The following is a 7,394-nucleotide window of genomic DNA, read 5'->3' as shown; positions in this document are numbered from 1 at the left end:
TGCACCATCTTGCTCGAGCATGGAATTGTTGCCTACCAACTTGAACCTTCTGCATTTATTTTTCCATCTCTCCTGATGTGTGTTTTGTGTCTCAGCTCAAGAGATGTTTCAATGTCTCATTCCGTGAGTTGAGCATCAGTTGCTCGATTTTTGAAAGATCGATTCTTCCAGGGTCTTTCCTTTCCTATCGTTGTTATGTTAGTTGGAGTTCTCAGAGCAAGATGTCAAGATCAAGATGATGATCGAATCAACGTTCTTATGAAGTGCAATCTGGATCATGAAGTTTGTGTTAGTTCATGTCCTCCCTTCATCTTACCCTACGCTTGAATCTCGGGACGAGATTCTTGTTTAGTGGGGGAGAGTTGTCACATCCCTAGTTCTGATCTGCTCTGGGCTAGCTAGTCATGTGTTGCATCATGTTTATTTGGCTCTTAATCTTGAAATGGGGATTGATTCAAACCCTAGCACCAAATGACTTCAAATAGAATTAAATAAAATCGTTTTAAATTATCCCAAAATGCCTTAAAAATGCTCATGATTTCTGGTTAAGGTGGAAACCTCTGCCAAAAATGATGAGTATATTTCTATGACAATTTGGATTTTTGAATTAATCCATATTGTATTTGAGTTGGAGCAAATAAAAGCTATAAATAATTTTATGGCTCCAGATATTTTGAAAATAATTGTGGGTCACTTGTATATTGCAGAGAGCTCCCACAAATAATTTCAGAATTTATGAAAAAAGGTTTAGTGCCTAAACTAAACTAGAACAGAGAAAGAAAAATAGAAAAGAAAAACAGAGAGCAGAGAGAGAGGGTTTTACCTGGCGCTCACCTAGCCTGGCCCAGCACGGCCCAGCCCATTGGCCTGTGCCAGTCGTCGTTGTCCTCCCGCCAGTCAGACAGGGCGCGTGCCCGACGCGCGCGTGCGCTCCGCGCGCCACACGAGCTCCCTGCCTGCCTGCATCCCCGCCGCCCTGGATGCCTCCGCGCATGCCACGCAGCCTCCCCGACTGCCCCTCACTCTCTCTCGAGCTCTTTCCCTCCTCTGCTCTCTCTCCGTCTCATGCCCGAGCGCAGCCGTCGCCGCCGCCCGTCGTTGGCGTGACGACCGGCCACCCCACGTCTCACCGACGCGCCCAGAAGCTCCGCAACGTCGTCCTCGACCCCCTCTGCGAGCCACGCCCCACCGGACGCCCTCGAATGCCGAGCACGCCGTCTTCTTGAACCTCGGTCCGCCGAGATCGCCATCGCCGCCCCGCTTGCTCTGGCCCCTCCCCGAGCTCGCCGTTCACCTCGACGCAACCGCAGTGAGCTCCTTCCCTTGATTCCCTTCTCCGCTCCCTCTCTCGCACGCCGTAGCTGCTGCACCGTATTCACCCGCACGCGCCGCCGCCTGCGTTCTTCGCCGGTGACGCTCCGGTGACCATTTGGTCCCGGGCGTGCGCCCAACATGCTCACCGTCGCGCGTAGAGTCTTCCCAGTGCCACGCTGCGCTCGTTTGCACACCGCAGTGCCGGTCTCGCGAACACCCGAGCTCCGGACGCCGCCCTGCTCGACACCGTCGTCGTTCCCGGCCACCCCAGCACCAACCACCGCCACCGTTGGATGCGCCACACCGCCAGCTACCCGTAGCACCCACCCGCGCATCGAACTGTGGCCGGGGCAGCATTTCCGATGCTCTCCGCCGTCTCGGCCTCGCCGGTGGCTCAACACCGGCAGGTTTGACCTGTTGACCAAGTTGACCCCGGGTGGGCCCAGTTTGACCCCTCTGGGTCAATGACAAATGGGACCCGCCTGCTAATTAAGTTAGGATTAGGACTAACTAAAAATTAGTTAGACTAATAACACTGACATGCGGGACCCACTGGTCAGCTTGACCTGGACCGCCCCGTTGACCTGCTGACGTCACAGTGGCGTAGTGCTGACGCCATAACTCATTTTCTGGATTAGTTTTAATTCAGGGAATTCCAGAAATTGTTCAAAACTTCTAAAATTCATAGAAATTCAACCGTAACTCCAAATTAAATAATTTATATATGAAAAATGATCAGAAAAATCCAATATATCCATCTGTACCATTTTCATGCATCTTAGAATAACTTATAGCTGCTGTTTAACACAAATCATATAAATGACATTTGCATTTCACATATGGAGTTTGGATTTGAACTTAGGGTTCAAACCAACTTCATTTAACTTTGTTGCTAGCTGCATTAGCTCAAAACACCAGCATGTTGCCATGTCATGATCATGCATCATAGTGTTGCATTGCATTGATTGTGTTTCCTCTCTGTTGCCGGTAATTGTTCCCTCTCGATAGATGTGATATGGACGATTAGATCGATGACACCGATGAAGAACTATACTATCTTCAGAAGTGCCAGGCAAGCAAAACCCCCTTGTTCATTCCGATACAATCCTGCTCTCTTTTACTGCATTAGGGCAACAACGACATATTTGTTACTTGCTGCGGTAGCTGAACCCCTTATCCTCTGTATGACCTATCATTGCCACAGTAAATAGATGAAACCCACTAGCATGAGTAGGAGTTGTTTGAGCCCTGATGTGCCTACTCATTCATGTTTTGTTTTCATGCCTGCTACTGCTTAGAGTTGTGTCAGGTCTGATTCATCGGGGATGAATTGGAATGTGGTGAACATGTCCTACTGTTGAGAGCTAAGTGTGTGAACACGATTTGGTAAAGGTAGCGGTGAGAGGCCATGTTGGAGTACATGGTGGGTTGTCTCATTGCAGTCGTCCTCAGGAACTGAGTTCTGTGTTTGTGATCTATGACCAGTTACTACCACGCATTGGAATGCTTAAGTGCCCCTCTCGACTTATTAATCAACTCGACCTCTGTCCAGGAGTTGCAACTAGTTTCTGGTGTTTGTAGGTTGTGTTAGTAGTCTACCAAGTGGTACCCGGTACAGGTGGGCTTCGGACAGACTAGGCACCGTGGCACGGTGTACCAAGCGTAGATCCACCCGTCGAGGTGGGCTTGGGAACCCTGCACATATCATTTGGGGCCGTGAGCGACACCCCGGCCGGATCTCCTTGCGGATGGAACCCGAATAGGCGATAAACCTGGATGAGAGACTTGTGTGGTTAGTCAGGTCGTGGCAAGTGAAAGTGGATACTATAAAATAGGCAAGATAAGTGTGAGTGCTATGGATGGCGTTCTCGTAGGGAGACGGAAGCGGATCCATAGTGGTGTATTGGTATGGTGAATATGTGGACTCGTGTGCGCCACCTCAAAAGAGTTACTTGCAGTCGTAGTTCAGGATAGCCACCGAGTCAAAGCTGTCTTGCTGCAGTTAAACCCCACCATCCCCTTTGTTGATAATGATGCATATGTAGTTAGTTCTGATGTAAGTCTTGCTGGTACATTTGTACTCACGTTGCTTAATTTATGTTTTTGCAGAAAAACTTCAGTCTCGCTAGTAGTTCCACGTGGACTTTGACATTTAGCTTGTTACCTCAGCTACGATCTTGTGCCCTCGGCAGGATCTGGTAGATAGACAGGCTTCTCAGCCTTTTTCATTTGTAGATGTCTGTACTCAGACAAGTTAAGCTTCCGTTTGTGCTTTGACTAGTATGCTCTGATTGTTGGGTCATGAGACCCATGTTTGTAATATCTCGCTCCTCGGAGCCTGTTGAATATAATAATTGACTTGTAGGGTCATGTTGTGATGCCATGTTGTATTTGCACATATCGAGCATATTCTGTGTATGTTATTGAAATGCTTGGTATGTGTGGGATCTGACTATCTAGTTGTTTATCCTTAGTAGCCTCTCTTACCGGGAAATGTCTCCTAGTGCATCCACTGAGCCATGGTAGCTTGCTACTGCTCCAGAACACTTAGGCTGGCCGGCATGTGTCCTTCTTCATTCCTGTGTCTGTCCCTTCGGGAAAATGTCACTTGATGAATACCGGAGTCCTGTTAGCCTGCTACAGCCCGGTTTACCAGAGTCCTGCTAGCCCGGTTGCTACAGCTCGGATTCACTCGCTGATGGCCGACACGTTCATTGTTGGGTCATGTATGCCTGTCCCTGTAAGTTAGTGCCACTTTGGGTTCACGACTAGCCATGTCAGCCCGAGTTCTTTGTCATATGAATGCTAGCGGCACTATCATATACGTGAGCCAAAAGGCGCAAATGGTCCCGGGCCAGGTAAGGTGGCACCCGTAGGAATACCGTGCGTGAGGCCGCAAAGTGATATGATGTGTTACATGCTAGATCGGTGTGACTCAGGATCGGGGTCCTGACACGCCAGTGCAGCCACCACCTGCAACCCCCCCTCCTTCCCACCCCCATCTCAACCCCCGTAGGATCTGCCGCTTCCTCGACCTGCATCGGCGCCGCTTCCTCTATCTGTCCCGGCGCCGTTTGGATCGTTGCAGTGACGGCTTCATTGGTCTTCAGCTCCGCCACCTACATCCTGAAGGGGTACAATCTCGTGGCTGGTATGGATCTGAACGCCCACCCTTTCCCTGATCTGACTGCTATGAATTCTCTGAGGTATGCTAGGTGAAACACCACTGTAGTGATGCAGGGGCGGGGACGGGGAGAGGCCAGCAGGGGTTCCCCTGCCAATTGCTTGCTCCCTCAACAATTCGTAGCGCAGTGTGTACTGTAGATGCCTAATGGCCGCGGCTAATTGCATAATTAGCCCATACGTAGACAAATAATTAAGCAATCACATACGTAGACAAATAAAATATGCACATAGGTTGTGTCTGACTATAGTTTTGCGATGTGCCAATGCCTAATCCACTAATCAGGTCGATCCATTGATATACGTGCGTGTTCTACATTTCTGCTAGATCGATCCATTGACTATTGTTTAAATTTGATCAGACTTTTTGAGAAACTAGAAGCAAACGGCGCGCTTTGCTGCGCCCGCTCCAAGCTTTTTAACATGTCTAGTTTGCAATCTGGGCACACGAAACAAATCTGGGCTCATTTGGCTCCTTTGTCATTTTCTTTGATGCCCTAAGACTATCATGATCAAACCCAACTCTTCTTTCCGATTCGATGCAGCCGATCTACTGTAACAGTTTCGCCTGTGAAAATTGAACCATTAGGATAAAAAATGACTGAAATTACGAACAGAGAAAATGCTTAAGGTTTGCACCATCACCTGATGATCCTATGTACTTTCAATTTCCCTTCTGTTTAGGGAAGCAGTGAACATCATCAGGTCCTATACACTTTTCAACTTAAACCTGTCCTGAATCCTTATGTCCACAGCGTTATATCTTAGTGTGGGTGTGGCTGGACCCATGGTCTTGTACCTCATCTCTCTGTTTTAAGTTATGATAAGATGGTAGTGTATTGACGTGCTACTGTGTACTTCTCTGCCCTCTCCATTCACATGTCTATTGGCAAATTAAATTGTCCCTGTAGTCATTAGTTAATTTGTCCTTGCTTGTAATGACTTAATTGACATTTTTATATATAACTTAGGATGGCGACGGACATGTTGACCATATACCTGCACTATGAAGATACAAATCAGGAAGCCAAAATTTTACAAAGATCCATGATGAGACGTGATGTCTCATATTACGACTTAATCTTGATGATCGAAGAAGTTGGCTTTCAGGCAATTGACTTTCTGTACTATGCGAAAAAAAACCGTCTAGGCAGCTCCTACTTAGTTCACATTTATGATGAAGGTCTTGTGATGAAAATGTTGTCCGACCCTGAGATTGTGAAAGTTGTCCATCTGTATGTGTCTAAGGAGAAGGCTGACGATCATATTGCTCTGCCTAGCAAGCAAATTGATGTTGCTCCATCTAACCATCCAAATGAGAGTGTTCTCTTACAGGACGGTGGTGTCTCTGCTGAAGGGGCAGGGCAACTTACTATGCAAGGGCCGCAAAGTATCCCTCTTGAACCATGCTTATTACATATCTGTATCTACTGTTGTAATTATTGGAATAAAAGATGTATGGTTGTTCTGCAGGACCACCATGTAGGTCAAAAAGGTTGAATGTGATTCAGGTTACGGACCAACGTGATGATGAAGATGAAGACTGCAACAATGGTGAGCAATTCCCACAAGGTCATGAATCACAAGCATTGGTCGATGAAGAGGGTCAAGTTCACAATCAAGGTAACAACCTATTACATTTTGTGCTTCTATTAATTAACTTGTATATGCTTAGTATCAAAAGAATAATCGGCGGGCGTCATTTCAGTAGTACTTTTCTTAATTAATCTTGTAGTAGACAAGGAAGTACGCAAGCGCAAGAGAACAAGCTTGCCAATTGTCTGGAACATGCCAAAGGGGCAGAGAATAGTTGTGAAATGCAATGAAGATAGCCAGCCTATAGGAGATGAAGGTGCAATCTTGGGGAAGTTTCTGGGCACGATTGCTAGAAATGGAGGATTTTGCCCACTAAACATAAATGATTGGCGTCATGTCAAAAAGAATAGTGGTGAGGAAACAATATTGCAGTGCGTACAGGTACTTCACAATTAACAAGAAAACAAAATATGTTATTTGCTGCCCTTCTATTTATATCTAATTTGTGTACATGAGATGTAGTGTGGTCTGCATGTCTATTTACATCCATTCATTATTTTGTACTTTCAGACAAAGTTCGTGTATCCTCGATCATGTGAAAAATGGATACTCAAATCAATTGGAAGAGACTGGAGGAAATTTAAGTCTAGTTTGAAAGATGCTTTCTTCAAACCCGCCATTGAAAAAAATCCAAACATCAAGTGAAAGGCTTTGTATAAGCTCTGTCCAGAAGATGTGGACAATGATCAATGGCGTGGGCTTGTTAAATATTGGAAGTCGAAAAAAGGAAGGGTAATGAATGAGATACTGTACTTTCCTGTTTTGACATTTAAATGTGAGTTCTCGGGCTTATCTTAAAAGTTGCATTTACGATATTTTTTTTAGAAAAGGGGTATTACCCCAGCCTCTGCATCAGAAAGATGCATACGGCTCATATTATTAAAAAACAAAATGAGTCACAAAGTCTCCAATATCTGAAAGGTCGAAAAGAAAACAAGCTTCTCAAACTAGCCTAATCATGAAGCCACACCCGGCTGGCAAATAAAATAGGAGCACTACATGCCTATCCTATTACATGACCGCCATCCAAACCGGTTGAAAATAACCCGAGCTACCATCTCCCATCGGGTAGACGCAGTAGCCAAACGCCCCCTGGCCTTCGTCGGAGTGAGTAGCGACCACATACGGATCAATGCTGTGGCCCTGAAGATAACCTGCAAAAAATGAAAGTTCGTTGCTCTGTTAAAAACCAAATCATTTCTGCAGTTCCATACTGCCCATAACAAGGCACACACGCCAACACGAATGTGTCTTGCTACATCCAAGTTCACCCCATCAAGCCATGTTCCAAATAACGTATT

General features: G+C 46.2%; 1 long non-coding RNA gene across 2 annotated transcripts; it reads left to right on the top strand.

Moving 5' to 3' along the window:
* The first annotated feature begins 6,037 nt into the window (after positions 1–6,037).
* On the top strand, positions 6,038–6,735 carry LOC119368754. Of its 2 annotated transcripts, none has more exons than XR_005176733.1 (3): positions 6,038–6,120; positions 6,236–6,474; positions 6,604–6,735. It is a non-coding gene; the product is annotated as an uncharacterized LOC119368754 (long non-coding RNA). The 2 variants fall into 2 exon arrangements; XR_005176732.1 differs by having other exon boundaries at positions 6,233–6,474.
* Positions 6,736–7,394: the final 659 nt, after the last annotated feature.

This window comes from Triticum dicoccoides, chromosome 2B, assembly GCF_002162155.2.
Source record: "Triticum dicoccoides isolate Atlit2015 ecotype Zavitan chromosome 2B, WEW_v2.0, whole genome shotgun sequence".
NCBI classification, from domain to species: domain Eukaryota; kingdom Viridiplantae; phylum Streptophyta; class Magnoliopsida; order Poales; family Poaceae; genus Triticum; species Triticum dicoccoides.
The sequence above is the reverse complement of the archived record's forward strand: the minus strand, read 5'-3'. Positions and strand labels throughout refer to the sequence as shown.